The 19,053-nt window shown below is 40.9% G+C and overlaps 1 protein-coding gene across 1 annotated transcript in view; it reads left to right on the forward strand.

Moving 5' to 3' along the window:
- RTKN2 (rhotekin 2) overlaps window positions 1-19,053 on the forward strand; it is a 484,906-nt gene that overhangs the window by 136,481 nt on the left and 329,372 nt on the right. Inside the window, exon 2 of the mRNA XM_081104877.1 lies at window positions 6,753-6,872. The gene's annotated coding sequence lies outside the window, so the exon portion shown is untranslated. The remainder of the gene's footprint in view (window positions 1-6,752; window positions 6,873-19,053) is intronic.

Genomic DNA, 19,053 nt, shown 5'->3' on the forward strand with positions numbered 1-19,053 from the left:
CGCCTAGTCAGACCCACGATCAGTGTTCTGTTGCCACTAAAAGGACAGTCTATCAGCTGTGCTACTCACCAGGACACAGTTTCCACAAGGACATTATGCTTTGCCGAAATCAAGGTACACAATGTCTGTGCTGCCCTTCACTTAACATTCGAGAAAACCCAACAAAAACAAAGCGCAATTGGTTGACATAAACTTTTTGTTGTTGGTGGTGTTAATCCTTGTCCGAGGATATTTTTCCATTGATTTTTAGGGAGAGTGGAAGAGAGAAGAAAGAGAGAGAGAAACATCGATGTGAGAGAAACACATCGATTGGTTGCCTCCTGCATGAGTCCTGACCAGGGCCTGGACTGGGGAGGAATGTGCCCTTGACTGGAATGGAACCCGGGACCTTTTATTCCATAGGCCGATGTTCTATCCACTGAGCCAAATCAGCTAGGACGGTTGGCATAAACTTTTAACAGTGAACCCATACTATCTGTCAATGATAGCAACTTGATTTCCAAGGGCTCAGAAGTGTTTTTTTGAGAAACGAAAAAACCTATTGTATTCTTGGTAGGTTTCCACCAATGTGAACTGGAAAATGGCACTTCAATTAATTGTAAAATCAATTTGGGCCTCAAATGGTGTCAGATAGGTCTTCATATTGCATTTCTCTCAAGAATATGAGTTCACATTATTGGCATATCTAGGAACTTTGGAGGGAAGAAAGTGTTGGAATGATTCTAACCTGGTGATCTTGAAGTTGTACATTTACCACCTTTCTTTGGTAATGAAGAAAGGAGAAAGCTACACCATCATTTATTAAATGTAGATCGTTTAGCTCGTCTACACTGGCAGCCTCAGACTCACACCCATCCTGTTGCTTTCTTGATGACAGCAAATAGATCTGACCTCCCTCTTCCTCCATTAAAGCAAACATGGAGTCAAACTTCCTAACTGGAAGGGGAGGATTTTTCAAATTGGTTTATGTGTTTTTATGTTATTTCTTTTAGAGTTGATTTTTTATTTTTTGCATTTGGGTCTAACATCTTGGTGACTGTGAGTTCCTTAGGAGTCTTTAAATGCCCCAGTCAGTCCTTTGGAAGTGAATCTTATTATCTTAAGGATATGGCTTAATCAACACGGCCCAATACTTCTGTTCTTTATGTTACCTTTCATCTTGATGTTCATGGTTTTAGACTCCGAGGGAAACCCTTCTTTGGACTTACTTACCATAAGGTGCCCTATTTGAATGAATACCTATCTGTATATATATATCAACATATTAAGAAATCATAGTATTAATACCACCGTGAAGAAATTATTCTTTATTTTAGTAGAGATTCACTATATTACCCTTTAAGTAATGAACAGTCAATATATTTAAATCTATGTTCTCAATTTGCATAACTTTGTGTATTGTATATCACTCTATATATACATGTAAAGATTGTCCTGTCATCATTCATCACTTTCTTTTAACAAACCGACATATTCTTTGGTTTTATTATAAGTTATGATATAAGTTATTATTTTTCAGAGTATTATTTTTTAATTAGTGAAGAGCATATGAAAATTTTGAAGAGTCATATGATAGCCTCCATCTATTGAGTGCATTGTTTTTTATTTTTTATTTTATTTATTTTATTTTTTTTAAAATATATTTTATTGATTTTTTTACAGAGAGGAAGGGAGAGAGATAGAGAGTCAGAAACATCGATGAGAGAGAAACATCGATCAGCTGCCTCCTGCACATCTCCCACTGGGGATATGCCCGCAACCCAGGCACATGCCCTCGACCGGAGTCGAACCTGGGACCCCTCAGTCCGCAGGCCGACGCTCTATCCACTGAGCCAAACCGGTTTCGGCAAGTGTGCATTGTTTTTTAAATGCCTACATATTAAATTATGACATTCAGATGTAATTATTATTCTCTGTTACTCTAACCATTTTGCTTTTCTTCCTCAACTATCACCTCAAACCTTGTAACTCAAAGAAAGAGTTTTTTTTCTTCTTTTGGAAAAAAAGAATTCTAATATGTTAATCAATACTTCCTTATTGATTTTCTGGCTTCCTAAGTTAACTTGAGCCAGGGCCCGATGAAATCGTCTTTTATGTTAAGGTTGAAAACTTTTATTAAGAAGTTATAGCTGTGTTAGTAGAGCCAGAGAGTGATTTAAAGATGGCAGAGGGTTATTAAATCCATACCTTTTTTCATGCTCATAGCAGGAATTTATTGAGCACTTACTATATGCAGGACACTGGTAGACATCAGGGAAGCAGAGATTATGAGTACTCCTCAGACTCTTCCTCTACATCTATCACACAAATTACCTAAGTGCAGATTCCATTTACGCTACTGGGCATATGTCCCCATGCATTTTAGGAGCAGATGCTGGCACCTTCTTTTCTAATCCTCCCATATTCTTATTTGTGTACTCGTCTTGAGGACTATAGAATTTTTATTGAACTATTCATGCTTTACGACTTGGTCTGGATCCAAGGCCCTTGGTGACAGAGGACCCATTTAGCACCCCTAACTCCAGAAGACTCCTTTTGTTAAGTGGATTATTTGTATCTTGCATCCGTCAGAGACCCAGTCTTTTAGAGACAGAGGGAATTTTTACCTAGAGACAGTGATGGTTATCTGACCTAGAGCAGATGTGAATGAAATGGTGATGCTCTCACCCAGTTCAGGGGTCATGACCCTCTGTTGGACATTCTTTCTTCCAGACTGGGCAGAAGGTCCAGCCTTGTGATTTCTCTGAAAAACTTTAAAAATACTTTGTCTCGGTAGCTTCCTTTTACTTCACCCTTTGACCCAAAGGTTGCAACTTAATTTGTCAAGGCCAATTCTTGTAAAATAATGATGCCCTACTTAGGCTCTGACCTTGATATAGGTTAGATTACCATGGAAATAATTGGGAGGGTGAGTGGGAGAAATAAAACCGCAAAGCAGCCAAAAATAGCAGTCACAAATGCCAACCTCCAAAGCCCATGCACTTTTCTCTGGTGAACAGACTTCTAGGCCCAGTGTGTCGGTTTCCTATCACTGCTGAACAAATCAGCCCCGACTTAGTAGCTTCAAACAACACAAATTTATTGTCTTTTAATTTGGGAGGTCAGACATTTGAAATGGGTGTCCCTGGACTAAAATCACAGTGCCAGGAGGACAGCATTTCTTTCTGGTGGCTCTCAGAGAGAAGCTTCTTGCTGTCTGAATTTCTTGGCTTCTGGCTGCCATCATCATCAAAGTCAGCAATGGCTGGCCGAGTCTTCCCCATAGTGAATCACTCTGACACTGACTCTCCTGCTTCCCTCTTTTTCTGCTAAGGCTCCTGTGATTACAGTGGGCCCACCCAGTAACTCAGAACATTTTCCACATCTCAAGGTCAGTTAATCAGCAACCTGAATTCCTCTTTGCATGTAATATTATATAATCATCAATTCCAGGGCTAGGACATCATCTTTGGGGGTCATTATTGTCTTCTACACTCATGCTATATATATCCTTAGTTCATAGTAATGCAAATGTGGTTATTTGGTTTATGAGTTGTCAAAAGTTGGGAGCATTGTGAGTGGTAGACAACTGTCTGTAACAGGAAATGAGAGCTGGGAGCCAACGTCAAAAGAAGAGATTAAAACCAAAAATCAGCCACAGGGATAGCAAATCACAGGAGTCTGAGGTCATGTAGAATGAGGAAAATTCTCCCTACTCACTGCAGTGGCTCCTGGGGCATTTGGTTTGATGGCAGATAATTTTAAACATTGGTCAAAATCGTGATCCCGAGTCATTAAGAAAATGCTTTATTTAGTTTAAAAAGCAAACAGCTTACCATAATTTAAAGAAAGGGCTTAAAAAATGAAACCATGAAACATCCAGAGAAAATCTAGTGAATATTCATCTGACTTCTGAATGAGAAAGGATTCTCTAAGCAGGAAAGCAAAGGAAGAAACAGAAAATGAAAAAGATCTGTATTTTAATTTAAATAGATGTTAATATTTACATATTAAAAAATCATAAACCAAATTAAAAGGTAAATAGCAAGTTGTGAAAAATATTTGTTACAAGTATGACAGTCAATATTACCTTAACCAAGTTCACACAAAACAAATTACAAACTATAATAGAGGCATGGAAATATATTTTCAAAGAATTTTTAATGATATAGAAAATATTAAGTGAATTATGACATTTATTTTTATATTTCAGCAACCATTTTATGCAGAACAAGATGAGGGAAATTTCATAAAATGTTAAGAGAATTATGGGTTTGTAACTCTTATTTTTTCTTTTCCAAATTCTCAAGCTTTTACAAATAAGCATATGTTTACTTTTATACTCAGAATTGTCTCATTTTCCATAATCAAAAATAGAAATGTGTGTAATACACCTTAGAAAGATTTCAGATAAAATGGTTTGTTTTGATATTTGAAGCAGACAATTCATCTATGTGCCTGCATTATTATCTCTCAAGATGATGGACAAGAAATTGGTGTACTTTGGAAATACCGCCTTACTTTCATGAAAATTTAAACTAAATTCATATTATTTGGCTTTTTACAGATTTTCCAAAATCTGTTTCAGGGTTCTGTGAGAAAATCTATTCAGAACTAAAATAAAAGTAGGAAAAACTATACTATATTCCCTTCTTGGAGAGTCACATTAGCATTTTCAAGGTTGTGAAAAGTTCTGCAGTAAAGAAACTTGCTTATTTTTCTTTGATGCAGAGTTTCCCAAAGTTTTCAGAATTCTAGTAACATCTATTAACATCTCCCCCAAGTAATGTTTACTGTACATTACACGCTTTGGGGGAAAAAAAATGGGTTTAAGGACAGCTCGGCTGACTCATTCACTTTAGCTCACAACTTTGTAGACTCTGAAGCTAGAAGTTGTGACTCGAGTTTGATGAACCTACAGGAGAATTCTAGCTGGGAAGATGATAAGGTTATGATTGGGCAAACTCGAGGCTCTGCACGGTAGCTCTATGCTTGAAAAGACTCAAAGCTCTGATTCAAGGTACCACATTCCCCTCTCTGCCATCCCATCACCAGCCCCAGCCAGTGAATAGCTGCCAGCCTGGAGTCCTTTGAGCTGCTGTCTGCTCCAGATTGCAGAATAATGCTCGGCCCCTTAGTCATACCTGTTCTATCTGAGAGGGTGTGATGATAGAGTCATTGCTAGAAAGTAAACCTTACATTAGAGGATAATAAATATGTGTGGTCACCAGAGAACGGTACAAATGCGTTCTTACATGTCAGTGAGTGGCCCGTGAGTCTCCCTCTGGTCTTCTTCCCTCTTTCCCCAAGGTTCTTTCCATCTTTCTAAGCTCTTTGGCTTTTCTTCAAGGTTCAGGATCCCAGGCAATGTGCCCACTTTGGAACTGGAGGAGCCATTCTGTTATTCTCAGGTCTACTCAAATGAAGCAATGTCCTGGACTCATATTGACATTCTCAGAGAGCATTCATTAAGTGTTTCATTAAATTCCAGAGCCTCTGGCTTAACCAGACTCTCTCCTAGGAACAGGTACAAGTGGGGAAGAGGGGGGGAAAGACGGTGGTGAGAAGCCCATGCCACTCTACTTGGACTCACAGATCCCCGTGGCACTGGGGCAGGCCAGGAGCTCCGTGATCATCTCAGTTAGTAGCTTGTGGATACCTAGAATTTAGTGCACAGAGGGACATTCAGGGGGTCCTCTAGAGCCATATTTCCCCTTCAGTCATAGTGACTCTGCTTTCTAATATATTGGAGCTAAAGATAAGATTTTATTTGAGAAAAGATCTATGCTGCTGAAAGAAACAGTTGAAGACAGCCGATCTAGTCCAGCTGCCAGCATGAGTCTCTCTGCAACAAGCAGTCAAGCAGCTTCTTCTCCGGCCCCTCCAGTAACATGGAGCTCACTACCCTTCCATATTTGGTCGTATGTTATGTGAAACAGAACTCTGCTTCCCTGACACTCCTACCCATTTGTCCCAGTTCTGCTTTCTAGAGACAGATGTAAATAGTTTAAACTGATTTCTCTGCTAGGGCAGCGACTTTGATTTTGCTCTTTGAGGTATCTCTGAAACAACTGTGGGAACACAGTGGAAGCTTAACGTGTGATTATTGAATACATGGATGAGGACCTTCATGTATCTGTTGTAAGATTAACATATGACTTGAGCCTTAAATATGGACACACTTAAGGGCTCATGTAATGACAACCTCCCTGCCCCTACTCAGTCTGTGTCCTCTTTATCAAAGAAGTCCAGGGTAGAGTGGCAGTATATTAAGGATCTATGGTCAAGAGGTAAGGACCTTTGGGATTTAACTTATTCTGCCTAATATTTCTGGGGGGGGGGGGGAGCCAAAACAGGCACTGCATAAAAGCAATTTGATAACCATGAAGGAAGCTACCGGCTTCTTGTCAGGGAATGAAGTATAACCCTGGCATGAGGGTCATACTTAGGTGCGCTCATCATTGGTGGCCACCATGTGGTAGGACTTGAGAGGCACTGTAACATCCAACCAGCTCCCATGAAAGGGCCAGAAACTTCACCATTAAAGAATCATTCCTTTGGGTAAAGTACTTATCACTTTTCTAAATGCAAACACTAGTCATATTGAGTTGCCAATTCTTTGGAGTAAATTAGCTGATTGGATTGTTTTCTTTAAAGGTAAGCGGCTCTAAAGATATTGGATTCTGGAAGAAGAACTGGGCATCAGAGAGAGAAGGGGCAAAGGCAAGTGAGCTGGTGGGTGAAAAAAGTGCATTTTGTTTTACTCGATACAGGTGCAGGCCGTGAACTAGCTGCTTTAGTGGAAAAGGCTGTTTGGAGGACGGCATTGGTCTGGCTCCATGGAAACCTTTGAAACTGCAGAAGAATCCCTCCCACTGCCCCAGCCTGACATGGTGAGTGTTCCACATAACTTCCGTGTAATGGGACCAGTGCACTCACACTTTTTGGATGATGGGTACTGGATACGTTCAAATGACTATCAGGCTGGCCGGGAAGGTGTTCAGGCTTGCATGGGGCCATCCTCACACCACAGGAGGGAAAAACCAATCCCTGACAAGCCTAGGCTGATTATCAGCCGTGTGATGAAGTGTTACTTCCTGTGCAGGACATTCACAATTCTTAAGAAACTCTTTCCCAATAAGAGTTTTCTTCCTCTATGTGTGTGCTCCTCCCCTCCCCCAGTCCTCCATTTCCCCTGAATCACAGGCCTCACCCCAAGAACAGATTTGATTTGGGAATGTGTGTACACATACGGAGGGGTGGGAGGGGGGGAGGCAATTAGAAAAATGCAACTTACCTGCTCTACAAGAACTTGAATTACCCATACAAGACATCTCTTCATAGTTCTTGCAACCAAATAGTCTTTCTTTTTCCTTTCCAGATAATGCAACTAATATCATTCTCCATGTGGGGGTGTGTTTACTGTTTTGAGATCACATTAACATTACTCATTTAACGATCTGCAATGTTTTGAAACCAACATGTCTCACCATATCTCCGAGTGGAATTTTTCTCTCTACTGATGTTTTCATTGATAAAGACCGTCCCTGAACATGACCTTTAAGATGCTCCATCTGTAAGGTGTGGGCTGGGGGTGCAAGGAGGTAAAGGCCACCCTACCAGCACACTTCATGGCAGGTGGGATGCTTGCTGAGCTGGTGAAGGGCTCCCAGGCTGAGCTGCCCAGATGGAGCATCTGAGCCTGAGACTGACATTGTCAAGGGTGGCTTCTTGGGTTTTCAGTCCCGGTTGACTTGAAGGGTAAGGAGGTGCTGAGTTCTCTTACACATAGAACAACTGCCTATTATATGGCAGGCCTTTTGTCCAGGGGTGAGGGTAAAGACTAATAAGACACCATCCCCAACCTTAAGGAGTTTCAGTCTAGCAGAGAGGCAGACATGTAAATAAGTGTGGTAGATACCTAACAGAGATATACTGTGGCAGATCAGAGAAAGTAGTCAGCTCTCTAAAGAGGGGGAGTGGTAATATTAGAGAAGATTAAGAGATAATGCTTGGACTAGGCCTTTGTGAATAAATAGGCATTTGTCAAGGTGGGAATGAGAAGCAAATGCAATATATATATATATATACATATCCACATTTGCGAATACATAGAACCATATGATGCTTTGGGGGAATATCTAGAATTTTGATGGTCAGGGTATAAGTTGGGGAAGGGAAGAGTAGAGATGAAATATGGGAACCAGGTCAAAAAGCCTCTGGTAGGCTTTTTGCAAAGGGTTATTAGCCATGTTAAAACCTCTGCAAAGAAGTTGTTTTTTTTTTTTTTTTTAATGTTTTTATTGATTTCAGAGAAAGGAAGGGAGAGGGAGAGAGAGATAGAAACATCAATGATGAGAGAAAGTCATTGATCGGCTCCTCCTGCATGCCCCCTACTGGGGATGTAACCTGCAACCTGGGCATGTGCCCTGACCTGGAATCAATTGAACTGTGACCTCTTGGTTCATGGGTTGATGCTCAACCACTGAACCACACTGGGCAGGCTGCAAAGGGGTTTTTATTCTACTACATAAGCAAGCAAAGGGGAGCCACTGGCTAGACTTCAGGTAAGATGGTGACTTAGACTTTCATTTTATTTTATTTTTAAAATATATTTTATTGATTTCCTACAGAGAGGAAGAGAGAGGGATACAGAGCCAGAAATATCGATGAGAGAGAAACATCGATCAGCCGCCTCCTGCACACCTCCCACTGGGGATGTGCCCACAACCAAGGCACTGCCCTTGACAGGAACCGAACCCAGGACCTCTCAGTCCGCAGGCCAACGCTCTATCCACTGAGCCAAACCGGTCAGGGCTAGACTTTCATTTTAGAAAGGTCACTGTGTATCTGAGAGGAAAATGGGTCTGAAGGTGGCAAGATAAGAGGCAGGAAAACTAGTTGGGAGGCTATTAAAAATAATTCAAGAAAGTTGTGAGAGTTGCAACTAAGCCAGTGAACGTGTGAAAGTATTAGAGACATAGCTATGGGAAACATAGAATTCCCACGATTAGGGGAACATGTAGTAGAGGGCGGGGTAGGGTTAGGAGTTAAAGGAAAATGACAAATCTGAGATGACATCCAGGGTTTTGGTTTGAGTGGTTATAAGACAATGTGGGGAGAAGAGGGTGTAAGATAATTCAGTTTTGTGCATGTTGAATTTGAGGTGCCTGTGGGATACCCAAGTGGAGAGGCCCAACATACACTTGGCTATTTGGGTTTGATGCTCAAAGGATAGCTCAGAAACGAGAAGAAAAGCAAGAAAGCTGTTTATATGTAAGTGGTAGTTAAAGCCAAGGACAGGTCTTTGAACTCAACAACTGAAAGCAGTGGACAAAGAAAGGGAGACCAGAAAGGGAAACTGTGAAGGAGAAGAAGGAACGGGAGACGGTTTCGAGAAGAGACCAGTCAACAACATCAGATATTTCAGGGAGGCCAGCACGGTGGAGCCTGGAAGCACCGACTGGATAATTCATTTGATGATCTTGAAAGAGAGCCGCCACAGTGGGGAGGTTGGTGTGGAGGTCAGATTAGTATAGCGGGAATATGTGGGCGGTGGATAAAGGGTTGATAATGCATTTGAAAGGCTTGCCTATGAAGAGGAGAAAGCTTCACTCAAATATTTAGAACTACTGCTTTTGTCTGGAAGCTATTTCACAAGCAAACAGGCTAGGGCAGCCCCATGGGACAAGAATAGTTGTATGCTTTTAAACTACTGAGCACTTCCCCACTATGTTCTAGGCTCTGGGCTGGGTACTTTGACATCCTAGCTTTGAGTCTTTTTCTTTTATCTCATTCTTTTATTTTCTCCCATGTTCTTTGTTGCCATTCTCTGCTTCTCTGCCTTCAGATTCCATCTTTGTTTAACTGACTCCTTGAGAGTATTTGACATCTACATGTAATCTTAGAAGTGCAAGAGTTTCCCAAAATTGTTGGGTAAGTGGGAGTAATAATAATAAACAACAAATGTTAAACAGTAATAAATAACGTTATGCATCTCTAATAAACCATTTCAAAACCTTAGGCGAGAATGTGATCACAATGGAAATGGGCAGTCTCAACCATGTCAGGGTGAAGCAAACATGGAGGCCCAGGGTGGCGACTGTTTCCTGGGAGGTGGTAGCACCCAGGTTCCATCACACAGAGTCCACCAGGGATACTCCACTATATTTTGTTATACAGTCTCTTCTAGTTGCCACTGTCATTGCTTAAATCTTCATCAAGAGAATTAAGTAGTTTCCCTTTGAAGAATTGGGAGCCTCAGTCAACTGAAAATGCTGATGCGCCCATAATACAGGAGACACACCTTCCTGAGTGCAGAGGTGGTAAAATGAAAGAAGTAACGGGTGAAACAACCGTCAGGGTTTCCAACTTCTCTAACTTGGAAGGAGTCATTAGGTTAGAATAAATAGCACACTCCCACTCACCCAGCAGAAGCCAGAATGACCCAGTGGGTAGATCAGGAGTAATAACAGCAGTTGTAAGTGTTTCCACATCAAGAGTTCAGATTTTGGTGAGGCCCTAGACAATTTGTGAAGTAGGGAAAGTTTAGTTCCTCCCAGCTCTTCTGGTATCCTCCTTCCCTCCTAGAGAACAGCTTCTATAGTATACACTCAGACTAAGTACCAAGCACTGGACTAGGCATATTGAACATATTCACTCATTTGCATCTTGTAGCCACCCTCTGGGATAGGTACTATTATTATCCCCATTTTACAGATTAATAAACTGAGGTTTGGAGGATTAAGTAACTTTGATGAAGACACATTGCTAGGTGATCTAGATATGCCTGACTCTATGTCTGTGCTCTCAATAACTTAGTAACAAGGCCAGGATATAACCTTTGAGTTATGTCCTCAGTTGACTATTGCTGCCTAAAGTTTTTTGGGACTTTAAAAGACTTCAAGAATCTCTATTATGATACAAGTCACTTCCTGCTTTGATACAGAATACACTTATGAAAACAAAAAATCAAAGGGATAAATATCAAACAATAAACTTCAGAAAGTATTGGGTTTGGTTAAGGGGTGGGAGGATATATATATATATATATATATATATATATATATATATATTTGAATAAATTGAACATCCAATTGAGGCTAAAGATAGGCTACTTTTTAAAAATATATATTTTATTGATTTTTTACAGAGAGGAAGGGAGAAGGATAGAGAGTTAGAAACATCGATGAGAGAGAAACATCAATCAGCTGCCTCCTGCACACCTCCCACCAGGGATGTGCCCACAACCAAAGCACATGCCCCTGACCGGAATCGAACCCAGGACCCTTCATTCCGCAGGCCGATGCCCTATCCACTGAGCCAAACCAGTTAGGGCTAAAGATAGGCTACTTTTAGCACACCTAATGAATTCTATTTTTATCTTAATTTAATTAAATTAATGAGACCTCTCTGTTTATTTTCACTAATATCAGCACACCTTGTCTGTTTCCCACACATTTTTGTAAATGAATATTTGAATAATCAGACCATTGCCATTCTGTTACCAAGATGGTGCTGCTATCAAATTGAACAGTTGAGCAATTGCATTACAGAAAAACTCCCAGTTCTTCTTGTCAGCTGATGAATGAATATCTGAACTTAGTGTGTGGAAACCAGTTTAATTTAGGGGTAGCAGTGTCTAAGCTATTGAAAGTGTGGGCTTGGTCAAACTTCCCTAGTGGCCCCTGAATAGCCTCTTCGCAATGAAGGTGTTCAGCACACATTTACTAAGGACATATTAGGTGCTGGAAACTAGTGCAGGAGCTGAGGACAAAGAGACATTGTAATGAGCCCTAAGGAGCTTCCTGACCAGTGGGGACATAAACAGATGAATAGAAAATCCCTTTACAATGCAGTCAATGTGTTGATACAAGGTGCTATGAGAACATACAAAAGGACTCCCAAGAATTCAGAGGAGGCTTCCTAGAAGATTCCTGAAGGATAGGGAGGAATTGGCCAACTGTGGAGAAGGAACAACATGAGCAAAAATGTAGGCATGCAGCTTGGCCAGCGTGGCTCAGTGGTTGAGCATCAATTTGTGAGCTGGATCCCCAGTGGGGGGCGGGCAGGAGGCAGCCTACCAATGATTCTCTGTAATCATTGATGTTTCTACCTCTCCCTTCATCTCTGAAACCAATAAAAACATATTTTTTAAAAATGTAGCAGTTCTTTAAAAATATATTTTTTAAAAATGTAGCATTTGGGGCTGCAGTTCTGAATCTCTGCGAGACAGAGTGGGCAATCTGGTTGGAGAGTTACAGAAGGACCGGGGCATGCTAAATTCTGGATGAAAAATCTCACTTCACTGTATTTGGAACTGGACCTTGGGTGCATGGTTCCTCATTCAGTATTCGTTACCAAAATACTGGAGTAATTCTGGTTTTTCCTGGAATATAACTAAAACCACCTTCATACTGCAATGATTGGCCAAACTTGGAAGTCTTTGAGCGAAGCCCTGATAAAATACAAACATAGAAAAATACTGATAGCTGGAAGAGCAATTAATTCCCAAGGGTCATAATGCATGAACTAAATTTCTAATTAGGCTTTAGGAAATGAGAAGAGGCTAACTTTTCTATAACCATAATCCTATCATAGGAGTGAGATTCCCTCAAGCTGGCCAGGCTCAATCTTTAGACAGATTCATCCTTCTAGAATCAAAGTGGAATACAGTAGTCCTGCTGTGACCTCTAGAGGTCTTTTACAAGAGGGTATCCATCATAACCCTTTCCAAAACACATGGGCTATAGCTGACACTGTATAAAACCTCTGTCTAGAGCAGCTTGCCTCTTTCCCAGGACCCGTCAGCTGATCACCTCCTATTAGTGTTCTCTGTCTCACTGCTCATCACTCGATTTTTCTGGTTTTTCCACAGCATAGTTCCCCAAATATGTCACTTCTTACCTTTTTATTTTTAACAGCTTCATTAAGATATTAATTCTCATACTATACAATTCACCCAATCAGTTTACACTTCAATAGCTTTCAGTATATTTACAGAGTTGTACATCCATCACCATAAATCAATTTCAGGACATGTTTACCATACCCCAAAAGAAATCCCATACCCCTTAGGTATCACCCTTCAACCTTCCATATCCCTCAGCCCTAGGAAACCACTAATCTACTTTCTATATCTGTATATTTGCCTATTCCAGACATTCTTACAAATGGAATCATACACTATATATGCTGTCCTTTGTGCCTAGCTTCTTTCACTGGTTACCTTTTAGTTGATAACCTGCCACATGTTTTATTTCTTCTTAATCCTCATCCAAGGATATGTTTATTGATTTGAGAGATAGAGGGAGTTGGGGAAGTGGGAGAAGAGAGAGAAACATTAATCGATTGCCTCCCATAGACACCCAGACTGGGGATGGAACCCACAATCTTTCTTGGTGAATGGGATAATGCTCCAACCAATGGAGGCACCTGGCCAGGGCCCTGTCACATGCTTTTTGACCTCAGAACCTTGTCTTTGCATATCACATGGAAGTCTTTCTCTTGGCTTTATGCACCATGTTGTCTCAGCCCTGGCCAAGATCCTCTAAAAAGCTTGAACAGCCACCTACTTAGATGAACTATACAATTTGGGGGCAAAGGAAGGACATGACAGGGGCATGTAAGGTGGAATTGGACAAGTCCCTTCTAAATGTTCCCAATTTCTCTTTCTCACTAGTTGACTTTCTACTGCTATTACCCAGGATGTGGCATGGTGAGGTTGGAGAGTAGGGAAAAATGTCCTCTAAAGTGAGCACCTTGAAGGTGGCAGCATTTTTTATTTAGTTCAGCTATTTCTCTTCCATTGGTGTCTCTTTGGCACAGTCCAAGTTCAATGGACTGGTAGAAGCAGACGAGCCTGACTGTTCTGGTAGCTGCATGGTTAACTCAAGGAGTAGCCTTGGTCTGTGACCAGCCCTTTCTCTTGGCACATAAGAGAATCAAGATAAAAACTGGAAGAAGTGGCTTCTGCCCCTTCAACCATGAAGAGATTGCATGTACCTCTGTGGCACCCAAATAGCTTATATTACAGATTACAACAATTTACTGGGCAGCACTCATTTCAATGAGTTTCTTTGGGGAGCATCATTTTAATAAGACTCATGAATACTCTTTACATATTTCTCTGCAAAACTGTGGTAAATGCTTTGCCATCGCAAAGGGGATAGCTTGCTTGTAAGAGGAGAAAGAGCTTTATTTTGGCGTCACATTACTTCTTTTAAAGAAGGCATTGACTACATAGGTTGTAACCCAAATGGTGATGCAGATTGCCTTGAAAGCTTCCAACTTCCCTGCTTACTTCAGTTGGCCAGGAAATACAGCAGTGACTAGACGTGAAGGACCTTATGATGAGACTGTGAGTTTAGACACCCCCGGTGTTGGGCATGTGTAAAGAGGAAACTGAGGAGGAACTGTTCATCAGTACCCATCCTCACCCACGCATCTATAATTACCAACAACAGTTGCAGCGCAACCCCCAAAACATAAACATGGTGAGTTGGCTGAAGCCCGGGCTCTATTAATAGCCCCCATGAACCTACGAATAGCCTGACCACCCTCCCTGAAACAGACCCCAAATGGGGAACAGGGGGCGAAGGGCAGTCTCAGTTGTGAGATGGAGTAACAAATCTGCACCTCCAGTTCAGCGTGGCCCATGTGTGAAAGACCATCAAGAACATCCAGCTCTTCGGAGAGAGGCAGATCTCAAAATAGACATTTTCCTGGGCAGGCTGGACAAGAATACAGAGCCTTGGAAATTATAGGGTTTAACTGGGAGGTGTGACAGCGGGACGTCATCATTGCTTGGATGTTTGACCTGAACTGTGTTTATTCAGGCAAGACAGGAAGTGGTCAAGAAGTATGACACAGTGGAAAGATCAGGGGCCAAGGCGTCAGACAGCTCCACATTTAGCTGGGTGGACTTGAACAAGTCTCCTGATCTCTGAACCTCAGTTTTGTCCTCTGTAATATGGGGATACTAAAAATATCTCCTGCATAGGGGGCTATTAGAATCATATATTGCATATAGATCCTCAAAGTGGGACCTTTCATGAGCATAAGTGTTAATGATACATTATTATAAATTAGGATTTCTGAAAGATTTAGCTGCTATAATTCACAGTGGGTAATTCTTTCATGTCTTTGAGATGCAGCGTATTATTTTTTAAAATCTTTAGAGAATTGAAAGATATTTTTCAGAGATTCTTTTCCTATATAGCTCCTACAAAGTTATTTTGGAAAGTTGAAAATAACTTATTTGCTCTATATTTATGTATTTTCAATACTCGAAAATTATGTCTATTTATATAGCATAATTGAAAATTCAATTTCTTATACATTTTTAGTAAGCAGCAGTGACATTATACCTATTTTAATGTTCAAGAGAATAAAACAGAAATTCTACTAGTAAATCTTGATAAAGTTGTATTTAATCTTAAAGTGGATCAGAGAGGTCATTGAACTCCCCTCCCCTCATATAATCTATAAGATCCCTGAGATATGGCCATCCATCTCCTGCTTAAACCCTTCAAGAACTAAGGATCCATTCCACTGGGGGGAGGGCACTGGAAGAGTTAAGTTCTTCCTTCTGTTCAGCTCAATCTCATCTATTTTTTCTCCCCGATTATGAGGAACATTTATTTAGAAAACCACAGAGGTAGACAAAGTAATTCGTAGGAGAAATGGGCTTGGGAACCAAGTTGTAGAAGTAAAGAAAGGGCCTTTAGAGCTCGGGAGTGAGGAGGGTAATGGTAATGCACCTGGTGCTGGGGGTGGGTGGGGTGGGGATGAAGGTGGGGAGGGAAAGGTGCAGGCAGGCATGCTCCCTTCAGTCTCATCTCTTTTACTCTCATTTATTGGTCCTCTTTATCCTTTGGGGTTGGAGGGGTGGAAACTGAACAAACTCCTTCCTCTACATGATGGCCCCTCAAACTTCAGAAGAATGAGACCAGGGCTCTCTGTCTTCCTCTCCAGGCAAACATTCTTAGCTACCTCAGGACATAGCCACAGGAAAACAACAGATCTCTTGCTCAGTTCAATTCCTTTCTTTCATTTGGTTATTTCTATGTTTTAGAACATCGCTAGTCACTCCTGTTCTTTCCAGTCTTCCAGGCTGCCTGTGATTCTGTAGACGTGGACCCACTCCAAGTGTGTAAACTATATTTCCCCCTCTGCTCCTCAACTAATCTGGACCACTCCTGTTCCCCAAGTGTGTGGACGAATGTCAGGGAATACACATCTCACTTTGCTTTTATAATAATCCAGGCTAAGAGTGGTTTGGAGTTAAATCTACAGGAAGGAAAAATCAATTAGGACATCCCCAAATAAAAAAGTCTTTAATGATGTAACTTTGGGTTTCCATGTGAGCATAGATGATGCTCCATGTGCCCTTGAGGCATCATACACATTTGTATGTGAACATATGGAAAACCTCTAGCCATCAAGTTCTCTACTGCAGTCAGTACACCAGGACCAAATTGATATTTACTTTATAATAGCTCTTCTAAGATGATCCTGTATGCGATGACAGTCACAGTCATAACAGCAATATTAACAATAGCAGCAATGACACTCATGACGTACTGAGAGCTTGCGTCCTCTTAGGCACCATCCTGAAAAAACACACACAATCTTTTCGATACAGAAAGTTAGATGTTATTATCCCAATTTACAGATGAGGAAAATTAAGTCTCTGAATGTGGAAGTAACCTTGCCCAGGGTCCCAGAGTAAACAGTTGGTTGCAGTCGCTGTCAAGATCTGAGCCATGCTGTCTAATCCCAAAGTCCAAGCGGCTGGATTCCATGCAGCTGCTATTTAGTTGTTTGAAGTCAGGTCGGCTCAGACAGGAAGAGCAGGATGAATACTAGTCACTCCTGTTGAAGCATGAACTCCAAGAGTGTGTCATTACCACACTCAGTGGAATCTAGACAAAGGTGCCAGGGTCAGAGGCTGGGAGGCCCTCAGAGACCACAGGAGAGTCCCTGATGCAGATATTTGGGACACAGCCCAAGACGTCAAATCCAGAGAGGTTTCAGTAGGGAAAGTACCAAAGGAAGTGACATTTTTCTCTTTGCCTAGAACATACTTACACACACCCATAGTTGGGGTCCATTGTCAATGTCAGCATATACACTCAAGGCATCCATTCACAGACCATGGAGGGGTCAATTGCAATTCCTTCTTATGTGATCTTTAAAGTCTCACTTTCCAGCTTAGCTTATACCTGGGTGCCACAATACTGTGATTTTGCAAATTGGCCTCAAACAACATTTTGTGAATTAAAACATACTTACAATGAACTCAGATAGCCAGGTCCTTAATAATATTAATAATACATAATATTAAATAATAAACCATTGTTAATTATTCTATAAAGTGACACATTACTGAGAAATCATCCCCAAATTCCTTTTGAGGTGTTGTTCACATCCCATAGATTTTAATATCTAGCTCAAACATAGTAAAAATAATATACAAGCAAAGAGGCCCAGGAACGCCTATGACAATCATTTATATTTATAATGTCTTTCCTATTTTCAGTCCCTTTCACATATATTCTCTTTTCTGATGTAAATTAAGTAGTTCAAGTTAATTCAGGTAGAGTGTTTTGCATTTTATGAAATTGTTCCTTATCACCCCCCCCCGCCCCCCATTAACAAAGGAGGGAAAATGAGGCTCAGTGAAGTAACTTAGCCAAGGTTACCTACCTAGAAAGGGTGAAGTCAAGATTTTAATCCATGTTGTTTTAAAACTAGCACATCATGGAAACTCTAAAAGCTTAAACAATAGATGATTTTTGAACTATTTTGCAGGCAAAGGTAATTGACGTTTAATGATAGGTCTCTTAGCAAACCACGGGAGTTTCATGGAGTTTATTTGACTTTCAGCAAGATGGACCCCCTGAGCCAGGCTCACTAACACTAAACTCAGAGGCTATTTTGTGACAGCACATTTGCTCTTTCTGAGTAGAGACAGAGAGGAGATGACTAATGGGCATGTCATCAACCAGAAATGGACAGAAGGTTCTTGCCCTTTCCCTGATACTGAGTTGACCAATGCAACCAACCCCTAGAAGGGCAAGCCCAAGCCCTAGTTCTCCAACTGCAAAGGAGAAGGTAATGGGAATTTCAGATGCTTTCTCTTAAAGCCTCTCACACCCAGGTGCCGTGTTATTCTAAAGAATGCATACTTTTCTGTGCAACTAGAAAAGGCATTCCTTGCTTTTTCAGCAACAGAAGTTTGTACATTTAAGCCTGATTTTTGTTTTCCCCTCTCTCTTGATTTATCTATTATATAGTCTTTATTTGCATATTTATTCATTTATGGGAGTACAAACACAATAAACACTACAAAGACTAATTTTCCTTAAAGACAAAACTACAACTTTTCCTTAAAAAAACAAACACACACAAACACAAAATTTCACCATTATAACTCATCACCAGTTTCATTCTGGGAATTTTCAGGGGTGTGAGTATGCATATGTGATGTTTCTGTAGATATAAGGCGGGGGTCCACTCTTGTGTTTCACTCAAGTATCAGGATGAAAATAATCCTCATGCTTTGAACAAACTTGCTAATACCTTTCACTGATCTTTAAAGTGTAACAATGACGTGGGACCATTGTGGCTTGTGTTAATATAGGAGTTAAGGTCACAACAATAAGAACCAGGGACAATAAAAGATATAACTGTATGAGATTGCTCACTTCCCTAGGACAGGTGGTTCTCTAAGGTCCACATGAACAGATTACAGCTCAGGGTCATTCACGCATGAAAGGTCCTACATATGTCAAGAGCACAGTCAACAGTCAGCACACAAGCCCTTCTTTCTGTCAGGCACAGTGATGACAAGGCATAGGCAGTACTACCATGTGGAAGACACGCTTTTCTGTTCTCAAGAAATTCAGAATCTAAAGGTGAAGACAGATGTTCAATCTAAACATTTCAATTCAATAGAGAATAAAGGACTATGGAGAGAACTACGGGAAGCATGTGTTTGGGGGAGTTGATTTGAATACAGGTGTGCTTGCTATGCTAGAGATATTTCCCTAACCAATTCTTCTCTTCATC

Source organism: Myotis nattereri (genome assembly GCF_964212035.1).
Source record: "Myotis nattereri genome assembly, chromosome: 13".
NCBI classification, from domain to species: domain Eukaryota; kingdom Metazoa; phylum Chordata; class Mammalia; order Chiroptera; family Vespertilionidae; genus Myotis; species Myotis nattereri.